This window comes from Gossypium arboreum, chromosome 4 (assembly GCF_025698485.1).
Source record: "Gossypium arboreum isolate Shixiya-1 chromosome 4, ASM2569848v2, whole genome shotgun sequence".
Classification (NCBI taxonomy): domain Eukaryota; kingdom Viridiplantae; phylum Streptophyta; class Magnoliopsida; order Malvales; family Malvaceae; genus Gossypium; species Gossypium arboreum.
Genome location: NC_069073.1, coordinates 71,242,637 through 71,255,332, shown reverse-complemented (window position 1 = coordinate 71,255,332; position 12,696 = coordinate 71,242,637). Strand labels below are relative to the sequence as shown.

The following is a 12,696-nucleotide window of genomic DNA, read 5'->3' as shown; positions in this document are numbered from 1 at the left end:
ATTTGAAACAACCTCTTTCATTCCCTAGGCACTCGCCAAAATGACGCCTACCACATTACAAACACTCCGGCCTATTTGGCCGAGTACTACCAACACTCGCGATAAAAGTGGTTTGGGCTTTGGACGTCGTGTGCTGCCTATTCTTGCTCTTGTTCGAACACGTTTGATTAGGTAGGAAACTCTCTCGACCTCTTAGATGAGGCCTGCTATGATTTTCCCATCTGTCTTTTCCTTGAGTCTCAAGACTCGATGTCAGCTTTTTTCTTCTTTTTGGCCAATTCCTCGGCCTTACATGCTTTCTCCACGAGCACCACAAATTCTCTCAATTCTAATATGCCAACTAATAGACGGATATCTTCATTTAAACCATCTTCAAACCTCTTGCACATGATAGCTTCTATAGATACACACTCCCGTGCATATTTGTTGAGTCTTACAAACTCACGCTCATACTCCATCACCGTTCTACGACCTTGCTTCAACTCTAAAAATTCTTTTCTTTTCTGGTCTATAAACCTCTAGCTAATGTACTTCTTCTAGAACTCTTCCTGGAAGAATTCCCAAGTTATCATCTCCCTCGGTACAACGGACACGAGCGTATTCCACCATTGGTAAGCTGAGTCTCAGAGGAGTGACACTGCACTCTTCACGCACTCCTCAAGCGTGCACGTTACCTCATCAAATACCCTAATGGTATTTTCCAACCAGAAGTCTGCTCTTTCTAGGTCATCATCAATATTAACCCAAAATTCCTCGACCCCTTTCTTTCATATTTTATCTACAGAGGGTTTCTCTCTCCTAACCATATTCATTCCTTGCAGAGCTACAGGAGCATACTAAGGAGTCGGAGGAGGTGGGGGAGGTGAAGTGTTCGGATTCGCACGAACAAACTCCGTGTACCAAGCATTCATCATGTGGAGGTAAACTTCTTTAGCCCCTCCGCCCTATTCAGTTTCATGGGCCCACTATCTACAAGCGCGGTCCCTTCAATGAGAGCCAGCATATTACTCTCTACATCATCTGCCGTAGCTACGTCAGGATCCATTTAGTATATAAATAACAACACAATTTATCTCGTCAAGAGTCGTCACACTATCAATATACAATTATGGCATGTATAGCTAGACTCGTACTCACGCTAGGTTAGTCCCAGAACTGACTAAACCATAGCTCTGATACCATTAAATGTAACACCCCTAACCCGGGTTTGACACTGACACCGGTTACAAGGCATTACCGTTCACAAATCACACATATACATACAAGTCAGATTATACGAGCTCGTTAAAACTTAAAACATTTTCAAACATTGTCTAAAACTTCTTATCATGGGCCTACAAGACCCAAAACACCACTTGGAAGCTACTCAGGACTAACTTGGGTCCTTTAACCAACACTAGGAAAATGACCTTTGAAATAGGACACACACCCATATGGATGGGCAACACGCTCGTGCCTTATACCATTGTAGATTTCTTTTTCAATTTGAACCTACAGGAGTTTTCTCAAAGCCTGGCACACGCCCGTGTCCATGGCCCATGTCCCTCACACGGCATCGACACGCCCGTGTCTCAGCCCACGTTTGAAAACCTTGACATTTTGTTTATGACGTCAGCAACCCCTAAGGGTCACACAGCCAAGGCACAAGCCCGTGTGGTAGGCCGTGCCATTCACACGGCTGAGACACAAGGCCGTGCCTCTACCTGTGTGTTTACTACCACGCATATTGACTTGCAATTTTTACATGTAGAGGACACACAGCATAGCAACACGACCATGGGGCAGACCGTGTGTCACACACAGCCTAGACACATACCCATGTGTCTATCCGTGTGAACAAAATAAGGCTATCTACCAAGCATTTTGCCATCCTGAAACACAATCTAACACAAACCAACCTATCAAAATCTAACTTATTATGATTTCCCAACCAAACAACCATAGCTAAGGCCCACATACATTTCATAAATTCAACCATGCCAACAATTTCACATTCATGAAAGACTATCTTGTATTCATATAATAACTTTTAATATTAGCCATTTTTCACGGCCTTATACAAAATGAATCAAATGCTAAGGCGAGCCATCACATTTGGCCAATTAAAAATGACACAAAATTCAAAAGTCTAAGTTCCTATACATGCCATATTCAAAATGATAAATCTAATTATACTGAATGCTTCAGGTGATAGTGTGATCCATGCCTCCGACGTATGTTGATCCTAGAGCTAGTTAAGCGGCACTATAAGAAAATGGAAAAGAGAGGGAGTAAGCATAAAGCTTAGTAAGTTGAATGCAAATAAATATAACAACAACTTTACCATTCACCATCATGCTTATAGTACAAAAGTAGGCATAAGCACAACTTACTTGTCACTAACCAATACAATTCATATAGCATATATATATTGGGCTCACGTCTCATACATTTCAAATAGGTACCTGTACCACCCACAACATGGTTATACTTTGCTCGTTTAACTTAAACTATAACTCTCACTGTTGAACCTTTTGGAAAGCTATCGAATATTCACTGCGGCTCAAACATAGGGTATAGTGCCGATGCCATGTCCTAGACATGGTTTTACACTAGCTCATCCATCAAGTCGATGCCATGTCCCAGACATGGTCATACACTGACTATCGAAATCGAGGCTGACGCCATGTCCCTGACATGGTCTTACACTAGCTCTCACATATCTATACCAATGTCATGTCCCAGACATGGTCTTACATTGACACCTCTATACGTGCCGATGCCATGTCCCAGACACGGTCTTACACTGACACATCTTGCAACCGGTGCATGTCCTGACATGTCTTACACTAGCTTACATCTCGAGTCCGATGCATGTCCCAGACATGTCTTACACTAGCTCTCGTCTCAATACCGATGCCATGTCCCAGACATGGTCTTACACTCGCTCTCATAATGTGCACGATGCATGTCCTAGACATGTCTTATACTAGCTCTTGTCTCATTGCCGATTTCATGTCCCAGACATGGTCTTACACTAGCTCTCATAATATGGCCGATGCATGTCTCAGACATGTCTTACACTTGCACACAAATAGTCCGAATGTCGTGGCATGAATATCTGATTTATTTCCTAAGGTTCAAACGGGAATTCTACTATCTCAATATTCAACATACATAATCATTTCCACAAACAAGCAATTTATGCTATATAAATTCAAAAGCATATAATAACAATGTAAGTGTATTATTTATATGCAACTTACCTCGAATTACAAAATGTAGACGACTAGTTCGGCTTAGCCCACTTGCTTTGCTTTTCCCCAGCATTGGCCCAAATTTTGTAATTCTTGATCTATAATGATGAGAATTCACACATTTAAACATGTTATTAATCTAGGTACTCAACAATTTAAAATTTTGGCAAAATGACCTTTTTGCCCCTAAACTTTTACAAAATGACCATTTCACCCTTAGGCCCAAAAATCGATTTTTATCAAACTTCTTCATATCTTAAGCCTAACCGAACCCTTTTTACTCTTATTGTAACCCAAAATTTCCATTATTTCTCACATTTATCATACAATTTTTAACCTATGCAAAATGGTCCTTAATTAGGGTTTCTATGAAAACAACTTCACAAAAGTTGTTTATTACACCACCATAACTTATTTTCTTCCATATAATTTTAGAAAACAACATGAACACCCTCATAGTAAAACCCTAGACTTTTAACCATTTTGCAAAATAATCCCCTCATTTGGAAGATTATGCTACAAGGGTTCAAAAAATACAATCAAGAAAAGTAATCAAAACCACTTACTTGTAAGGAGATTAAGTGACTGAAATTTTCAAGCTTTCACACCCCCTCTTCTTGCAAAAACTTTCGAGGGAAGAAGGAAAGGTAAAAAGAGATGACAACATTTTTCTTTTATTTTATTTTTAGAAAACATTAAGTCATCGATTCACCTAACCCTTTAACTAGATTAATTTCCTTGTCTCATGGCCGGCCAAGCATCATCCTAGGGTCTATTTGCCCTTTAAAGACCCCCAATTTTGACTTTCTAGCTATTTAACACCCTTAGCTATCAAAATAGGACTTTTGCACTTTATGCGATTTAGTTCTTTTTCATAATTAAGCTCTCAAACGTTAAAATTAATTCACCAAAATTTTCATGCACTTTTATAATCATGCCATCACACATAAAATAATTTTAAAATAATTTCTATGAATTTGGAATAGTGGTTTCGTAACCATTGTTCTAACTACCCTTAAAATTTGGCTGTTACACTACACGTTTCAGAATACGGTACGGCCCAATAAATCTAAGGCTTAGCTTACCCTTGCGACCAAACCTCAGAATCTTCTTCCATGGCGAGACCTTGAGAAAAACAAGGTCTTCTATTGAATACTCGATATCCTTTCTCTTCAGATCAGTGCAGGACTTCTGCCTATCAGATGCCTCTTTTAGTAGATCCCGAATTAACCAGACCTTGTCCTCAGTCTCAAAAACCAATTCTGGACCCAGTACACGTTGCTCACCCAACTCAGTCCAGCACACAGGAGTGCGACACTTATGACAGTACAAGGCCTCGTAAGGCACCATCTGGATGCTAGACTGGTAGCTGTTATTGTAGGCAAACTCTGCCAAAGGCAGGTACTCCTTCCAACTGCTTCGGAAGTCAACAACACAGCTCCTCAACACGTCCTCCAGTACCTAAATCACCCTCTCCAATTGACCATCTATCTGAGGATGGAAAGCAGTACTGAAATCTAACCTAAAACCTAGAGCCTCATGTAACTTCTTCTAGAATCAAGATGTGAAACGAGGATCTCTATCAGAGATGATCGAGACAGATACTCCATGTAATCTCACCACTTCAAAGATGTAGAGTTTAGCAAATTTTTGTAGAGAGATGTCTATCCTAACCGAGATGAAGTGAGTAGATTTGGTCAATTGATCCATGATGACCCAGACAGAATCCTTCTTAGTGGGTGTTAGAGGTAACCCACTAACGAAGTCCATCGTTACTCGCTCCTATTTCCATAACGGTATCTTCACCGACTGCAGTAGACCCTAAGGTAGCTGATGCTCAGCCTTAACCTACTGACAAGTCAAATAGTGAGCAACAAAGTCAATAACTTCAAGCTTCAACCCTGGCCACCAGTACAACTCTCGCAGATCTCGGTACATTTTATTCTCGCCAGGATGCATAGCATATGGGCTACTATGCGCATCCCTCAGAATCGACAGCCTCAAATTCTCATCATTCGGTACACAAATTTGACTGTAGAAACACAGTACCCCACACTGTTAATCCCAAAATTAGTAGTAACACCACTCTCAACCTGATGGAAACGCAACTCAAGAAACTTACCCCTATCTTTTTATCTCTGATCTGATCAATCCATGTTGGTTTAACCTGAAGTTCTGCCAATAGACACCCATTGTCGAAAAGACTAAGTCGAACAAACATTGCTCTCAGATCGATCATTGCCCTACAGCTCAAAACATCGACCACCACATTGGCCTTGCCAAGGTGGTACTCGATAGTGCAATCATAATCCTTAAGCAGTTCAATCCATCTATGCTGCCTAAGGTTTAACTCCTTTTGAGTGAGAAGATATTTGAGGCTCTTGTGATCAGTGTAGATAGTACACTTCTCACCGTACAGATAGTGCTTCTAGACTTTCAGAGCTAAAACTATCGCTGCCAACTCCAAATCATGCGTCGGATAGTTAGCCTTTTGAGTTTTGAGCTGATGGGACGCATAAGCAGCCACCTTTCTGTCTTGTATCAGAACACAACCCAGACGCACATGTAACGCATCACTGTATACCACGAAGTCTTTACCAGGCTCAGGCTATATCAGAACAAGAGCCTGAGTTAACATAGTCTTCAGCTTATCAAAGCTCTCCTACTGTGCATCAGTCCAAACGAAAGGAACTCCCTTACACAGAAGCTTAGTCAACGAAGCTGCGACCAAGGAGAACCCTTCTACGAAACATCGATAACATCCTACCAGCCCCAAAAAACTATGGATTTCAGACACATTCTTTGTTTGTTTCCAATCCAACACTCAATCTTATGAGGATCAACATGAATCACCTCCGTCGAAACCACATGTCCCAAAAAAGTTACTTCCCGAAGCCAGAACTCACACTTACTGAACTTCACAAACAACTGTTTCTCACGAAGAGTCTGTAATACCACTCTGAGATGCTCATCGTGTTCATCCTTAGTCTTAAAATACACTAAGATGTCGTCGATGAATACCACGAATTGATCTCAATAGGGCTGGAACACTCGGTTCATCAAATCCATAAATGTCACTGGCGTATTAGACAATATAAAAGGCATGAATAGAAACTCGTAATGTCCATAACGAGTCCTAAATGTCATCTTATGCACATCAACCTCCTTAACTCTCAACTGATGATATCCCAATTGCAGATCGATCTTAGAAAACATAGAGGCCCCTCTAAACTAGTCGAATAAGTTATTTATCCTTGAAAGTGGGTACTTATTCTTGATCGTTAGCTTGTTCAACTAGCAGTAGTCGATACACATCCTTATTGTTCCATCTTTCTTCTTTACAAATAAAATCGGTGCTCCCCACGGAGCCACACTGGGACGAATAAACCCATGATCTAATAGCTCTTGAATCTAAACCTTAAGCTCCGTGAACTCCTTTGGTGCCATTCGGTAAGGGGCGATAGACACTGGAGCTATACCCGGAATCAATTCAATCTCAAACTCCACCTCTTGGATCGGAGCCAACCCTGGTAGTTCCTCAGAAAAACATCTGGAAAGTTTCTCACGGTTCTGATGTCCTTAACCAAAGAATATCCAGCGTTAAAAATACCGATGTAGGCCAAGAATGCCTCACATCTTTTACAAACCAACTTTTTCACCACCGATGCAAAAATTACATTAGTCAGATAGTGTCGTTGTTCCCAAATCACCACTACCTCATTGTCCTCCTCAGTATTCAAGACAACCCTTTTTGTCGCACAGTCCAGACCACTTGATGTTTAACCAGCCAGTCCATGTCCTAAATCAAGTCAAACTCCCCAAATGGAAGCTCCATCAGATCAACCAAAAATACTATCCCTTGAACCTCTAACGGGACGTCTCTAAATAATTTACTCACTAAGATTGACTACCCCAACAGACTCACTATAGTTACCTCACTAGAAGTACTCTCAACCGGAATCCCCAAGGTTTTAGACACAGTACTAGCTATGTATGAGTGTGTAGAACTGATGTCTATCAATGTAAATTAAGGTGCATTATAAATTAAGAACATACCCGAAATGAAGTCCGGAGCATCTCGATCCTTACGGCGATGAGCAGCATAAACCAATGCAGGCTATCTCGCCTCAATCGGTCCAGCACCTCTACCCGATACTCTCTGTCCTCGGCCCATTCCGTTACCACCCTTGGCCTGACCTCAGCCCCTAGGTGGCTGCTAAACTACTCTCGATGGCTACACAGTACTAGTACCCATAACTTGCATCTGATCAATTCCCAGTGGACAATCTCTGACACGGTGCTCAATAGAGCCACATCTTAAACAAGCCCAGTAGTCCTCCAATATTTGCCCAGGTGGTGTCTACCACAGTGCCCACAAAGCGCCACCCCAGTAGGTGCAACAAGAGGCCCAACTCTAACTAGTCCATCAAACCTGGCCTTTTTCTTGGGCCTCATCCCAGAACTCGAGGGCTCCAATTCCCTCTTATTATTTCATTTCTCTCGGTTTTGGTGCTCAGCGCACTTAACCTCCTTGACGATCTTCACCTTCTCAACTAAAGTAGAAAAATCACGCTCTCTATGTGGAGCTATCAAAACTCAAAAACTGTCCCTGGGACCATCCTCGAAGTGTACACAACGCTCATACTCGGTCGCCACCATGCCTCGCGCGGCTCAATCTATGAAATTTGGCATCATACTCGGCCACTGTACGGTCTCCCTGGGTGAGATTAAGGAACTCCCATCTCCTCGCGTCAATATGACTGGCCCCCACATACTGGCTCTGGAAAGCCATCTTAAAGTAATCCCAAGTCAATCGGTTGGGCTGAGTGCCCTCCTTAACCGTCATCCACCACCGATATGCTTCATCGCGAAGTAGAGAAACAGCCTCCTTCAGTTTCTGTTCAGAGGTAAAATCCAAATCGTCCTTGATCCTCACCGTAGCCTCCATCCAATATTCTGCCACGTTAGGGCCGACTCCAGTAACACCCCTGCACAACTAAGTCTTTCCGTAACTGACCTTCGGCCCTCAGCTCTAGTATTGGGCCCAGTGACCCTCTCTAGAATCCACAACATAGCTTGGAACAGTGCGTCATCCCCAGCCACACGATCATGAGACCCAGTCTCTGTAGCAGGTGAGACTGGCGTCTCGCTTGAATCGAGATTAGGTAGATTTCCAGATGATAAGGACCTAGCTCGAGCCCTTCTACGGCCTCTACCACGGCCTCTTGTACCCTGTCCACGAGTACCTCGTGTGCTCATCGTATATTACAAGTTTATCTATATTAAAAGTTTTATGCATTAGTTACAATTTTGATATTTATTAGCAGATGTTTTATGCAAGGCAGTATCAGAAGTTCAGAATTTGTTATCATGAATCGCAGTTTTACTATGGTTTTCAGTGTAAACCTAGGGTGTTTTTAGTATTTTCAGATAAATCTTAATAAAGTTTCAGAATACTTACAAGATCAGCACCGGAGACTCACTCGGTGTACCACATTCTCAGTCAAAATTATTTCAACCCATTGACAATCAAAAACCAAATTTAAAACCCAATCCGCAGCCGAGTTTTGGGACTAGGCTCTAATATCACTAAATGTAACACCCAAAACCCGGTCTAGATGTTATGGCCGAATCTGGCGATGTCACATGATATGGAGTTTGAAATCGAATTTGACGAGTTAAAATCGTCCAGTTACTTAATCTTTGTTTTACCCCAGAGTAAAAATACATGGTATTTGTTGTATTAAAACGTATCTCTTTTATGCGGAAGTTTTTGAAAATGTTTTATTTTATGAAAACCATTTTTTTTAGAGAAAACCATATTTCAATCGTGCTTATCTGTATTAACAGTTCAAAAACTGAAGTTTAAAGCCAAAAATTCCAAAGTCTAATTCTTACAGCAAAACCCCAAATAAATAAATAATCAAAATAGGAAAAACCAACGGAAACAGTCTAGAATTAGTATGTGTGGCCACCGTCGAATCCTCCGCTACACCGATCCATCTGGTGCTAGGGATTACCTGAACAGATTAAACAGAAAAGGGTGAGTTTCGAAACTCAGTATGTAATCCCCCAAAGAAATCAAACATATAGAATAATCACCAGAAGTCAAAAATAAACAGTCTAAGGCCTGAGCCCATTATAGAATCAGTTCGGGCTTTAGCCCATTCTGATGCAGAATCAGATATAAATTACGGCTTTATCCCAATCAGATACAGATGCAGAATAGAATATCATAATCCTACCCACCAACCTCTACACACAATCTCCATCCAATCCAACACACCATGTGGGGATAAAATTGACCCACCCATCCCTACACACTATGATGTACCGAAGTGCGGCACATAAATAGGTATTTGCACCTGAGCTGCTAGATAATAGGCTCAAGAGCCTTTCCGACACTTCCTGTAACAAATCATCAACCCACCCCGATGCAATGCAACATACAAAGAATGGCATGCTAATATGCAATACTTATTCACACAATCAGTTCAGTATTATTAAACTCAGTACAGATATCATACAATAGATAACACGTTTAGGGTTTTGATAAACCATAAATATAACATGTTTTAATCCCATGCTTAACATGTTTTTAGATGATTTATTATCTAATTTAGTGAATTTGATGCTCTTAATCCTTAATTTCATGTTTTATACTTAGGAGAGCATAGGGGAACAAAAGGAGCAGAAAATGGGCCAAAAACGAACAAAACAGGCTGATTTAAGGATCCATATGGCCAAGACCATTTCTACACGAGCTGAGCACACGCCCGTTTGAGACACACGGGATAGCCACACGCCCATGTGTCAGCCCGTGTTGATATCGCTCCCTATTTCCCAAACACGCAGAAAAAGCTAATTTTTAAGGTTTTTGAGCATTCTAAAGTCTATAAATACATACCAGAAGAGGACATAAGGGAAGGAACAAAGTAGAAAGCAGAAATTACTCAAAGAATGCCAAGAGATTCAATTCGAAAGCAGGATCTCCTTCAAGACTAAAGATCTCCCTTCAATTTCTCTCGAAGCTTTTTGGGTTTCTTTATGTTTTGTTGTTTTCTTATTTTTAAGATGTTTTTCCCTAAAATTATGAACTAAACTCCGTAAATACCTAGGAAGTATGAAATCTATAATGGATCTTGTTATTTAATTTTCTGAATTACATGATAAATACTTATTCTTATTCTTAATTATGTGTTCTTAATTCTTGTTTTAATATTTTCAGGATATTAACTCAAGTTGATGTGCTTATTCAGTGGAGAAAAAGTCCCTGTTTAAGAGTAGATCTACCATAATTAAGCAGAGTTGCATGCAACATTAGAAATAGGGTGACATAAATCTGTCGGATTAGAGTCAAATCTAATAAGGGAATCTATAAATCAAGTTAATGCGATAATCGGGGTTTTAATTAGAAAGAGATTTCAATTAATCAACCTAGAGTCAGTTGTTCTTAGTCTCGAAAGAGATATTAACATAATTTAGGGATTTCTATGGATCAAGACAAGTGAATAAATCGTTTAATTCAAATTCAGAATAATAAGTGAAGTCTAGGTGGATTCTTCCTTGGGTATTGTCTTTATCATTGGTTTATTCGATTATTTCCTTCATTCTCTGTCACGTTCATTTGTTAATTAGTTTAGTTAATTTTAGATTAAAACAAATCCCTTTAATTATAGGCTAAATACTAGAAAGATAGTTATTACTAGTACTTTTAGTCCTCGTGGATACGATATGCTTGGACTCATCGTAGCTATACTATCATTCGATAGGTGCGCTTCTTTTATCATGATCGTAGTCTAGTTTAGTAAATCATAAAACAATCATCAAGTTTTTGGCGTCGTTGCCGGGGATTAAAATATTAGGAACGCTTGTTTTTCATTAATTTTTTCATTTTTATTTTATTGCATTTTATTTTTTAATTTTATTATTTTTAATTACTAGTTTTTATTTTATTTGCTTCTGGTAGGTTTTTTTTAATTTATGACTAGAAGAAATCTATCAGGACCATTGCTTTTTTTAGTGAAATTGAAAGTACAACTCGCAGAAACCGTAGAGAGGCGAGACAAAACTGTCAAAGTGCAGAAGAAGATCAAGAGAACGCTACTGAGGAGATGGCTAGCAATCAGAATAATTAGCTACTTCCTGTGGATCCTACAAATCCTGCTCCTTGTACTATGTACGATTATGCTAAGCCCACTCTCACTGGGGCTGAATCAAGTATTATTAAACCTGCCATTGCTGCAAATAATTTTGAACTGAAACCTAACACTATTCAAATGATTCAACAGTTTATTCAGTTTGATGGTTTGCAGGATGAAGACCCGAATACTCATTTGGCCAATTTCTTAGAGTTCTGTGATCTTTCAAGATAAATGGCGTTTTTGATGACGCCATTCATCTACGATTATTCCCCTTCTTGTTGAGAAACAAGGCTAAGTAGTGGTTGAACTCCTTACCACAAGGTTCTATCACTACTTGGGATTAAATGACCGAGAAGTTTTTATTAAAATACTTTCTGCCGACCAAGACAGCCAAATTGAGGAATGATATCTCTTCCTTTGTACAGATGGATTTAGAAACCCTTTACGATGCATGGGAAAGGTATAAGGATCTATTGAGAAGGTACCCTCACTAAGGGTTACCTCTATGGCTATAAGTTCAAACCTTCCACAATCGTTTGAACCCCTCATCTAGGAAAATGATCGATGCAGCTGCCGGTGGTACTATAAATAATAAAACCCCTGAGGAGGCTTATAAGTTCATAGAGAAGATGTCATTGAACAACTATCAGTGGCAAGTTATGAGGACAAAGCCGAAAAAAGCAATCGGTGTTTTTAATGTTGATGCGGTTGCTATGTTGTCAAATCAGGTAAAACTTTTAAATAGAAAGATTGATGATTTATGTAGTTCTACGCAGGTACATCTGGTGATGCAATGTGACACAAGTGGATGTGGAATGAGCAATTCAGAAAACTTACCTTAAGGTCCTATAATGGAAAATGAACAAGTGAATTATATGGGTAATAATCCTAGACCTCAAAATAATCCTTGCAGTAATACCTACAATGCAGGTTGGAGGAACCACCTAAATTTCTTATGGGGAGGTCAAGGAAATCAAAGACCACCACCACCCCCTCCTGGTTTTCAACAGCAACTTATCATCAAGAAAAGAAACCAAACCTTGAAGAGATGTTTAAAAAATTAATTTCAGTGTCAGAGACTCATTTCCAAAACACCGAGACATCTTTGAAAAATCAGCAAGAATCAATTCAAGGGCTCAAAAATCAAATTGGGCAGCTTGCTAAATTAGTTTCAGAAAAGCAACAAGGTAGTTTGCCTAATAACACTGAACCCAACCCAAGAGAGCATGTAAAAATAGTTACATTGAGGAATGGGAAAGTGGTAACTAAACCTGAAAAGAAGTTGCCACAAGAATCTGATAAGGAAAAGGACGATG

General features: G+C 40.0%; 1 non-coding gene across 1 annotated transcript; it reads right to left on the bottom strand.

The window, feature by feature from the left end:
- Nucleotides 1-11,772: 11,772 nt before the first annotated feature.
- LOC128292451 (small nucleolar RNA R71) lies at nt 11,773-11,879 on the bottom strand. The gene has a single exon (XR_008282436.1). It is a non-coding gene; the product is annotated as a small nucleolar RNA R71 (small nucleolar RNA).
- Between the last annotated feature and the right edge of the window lie 817 nt (nt 11,880-12,696).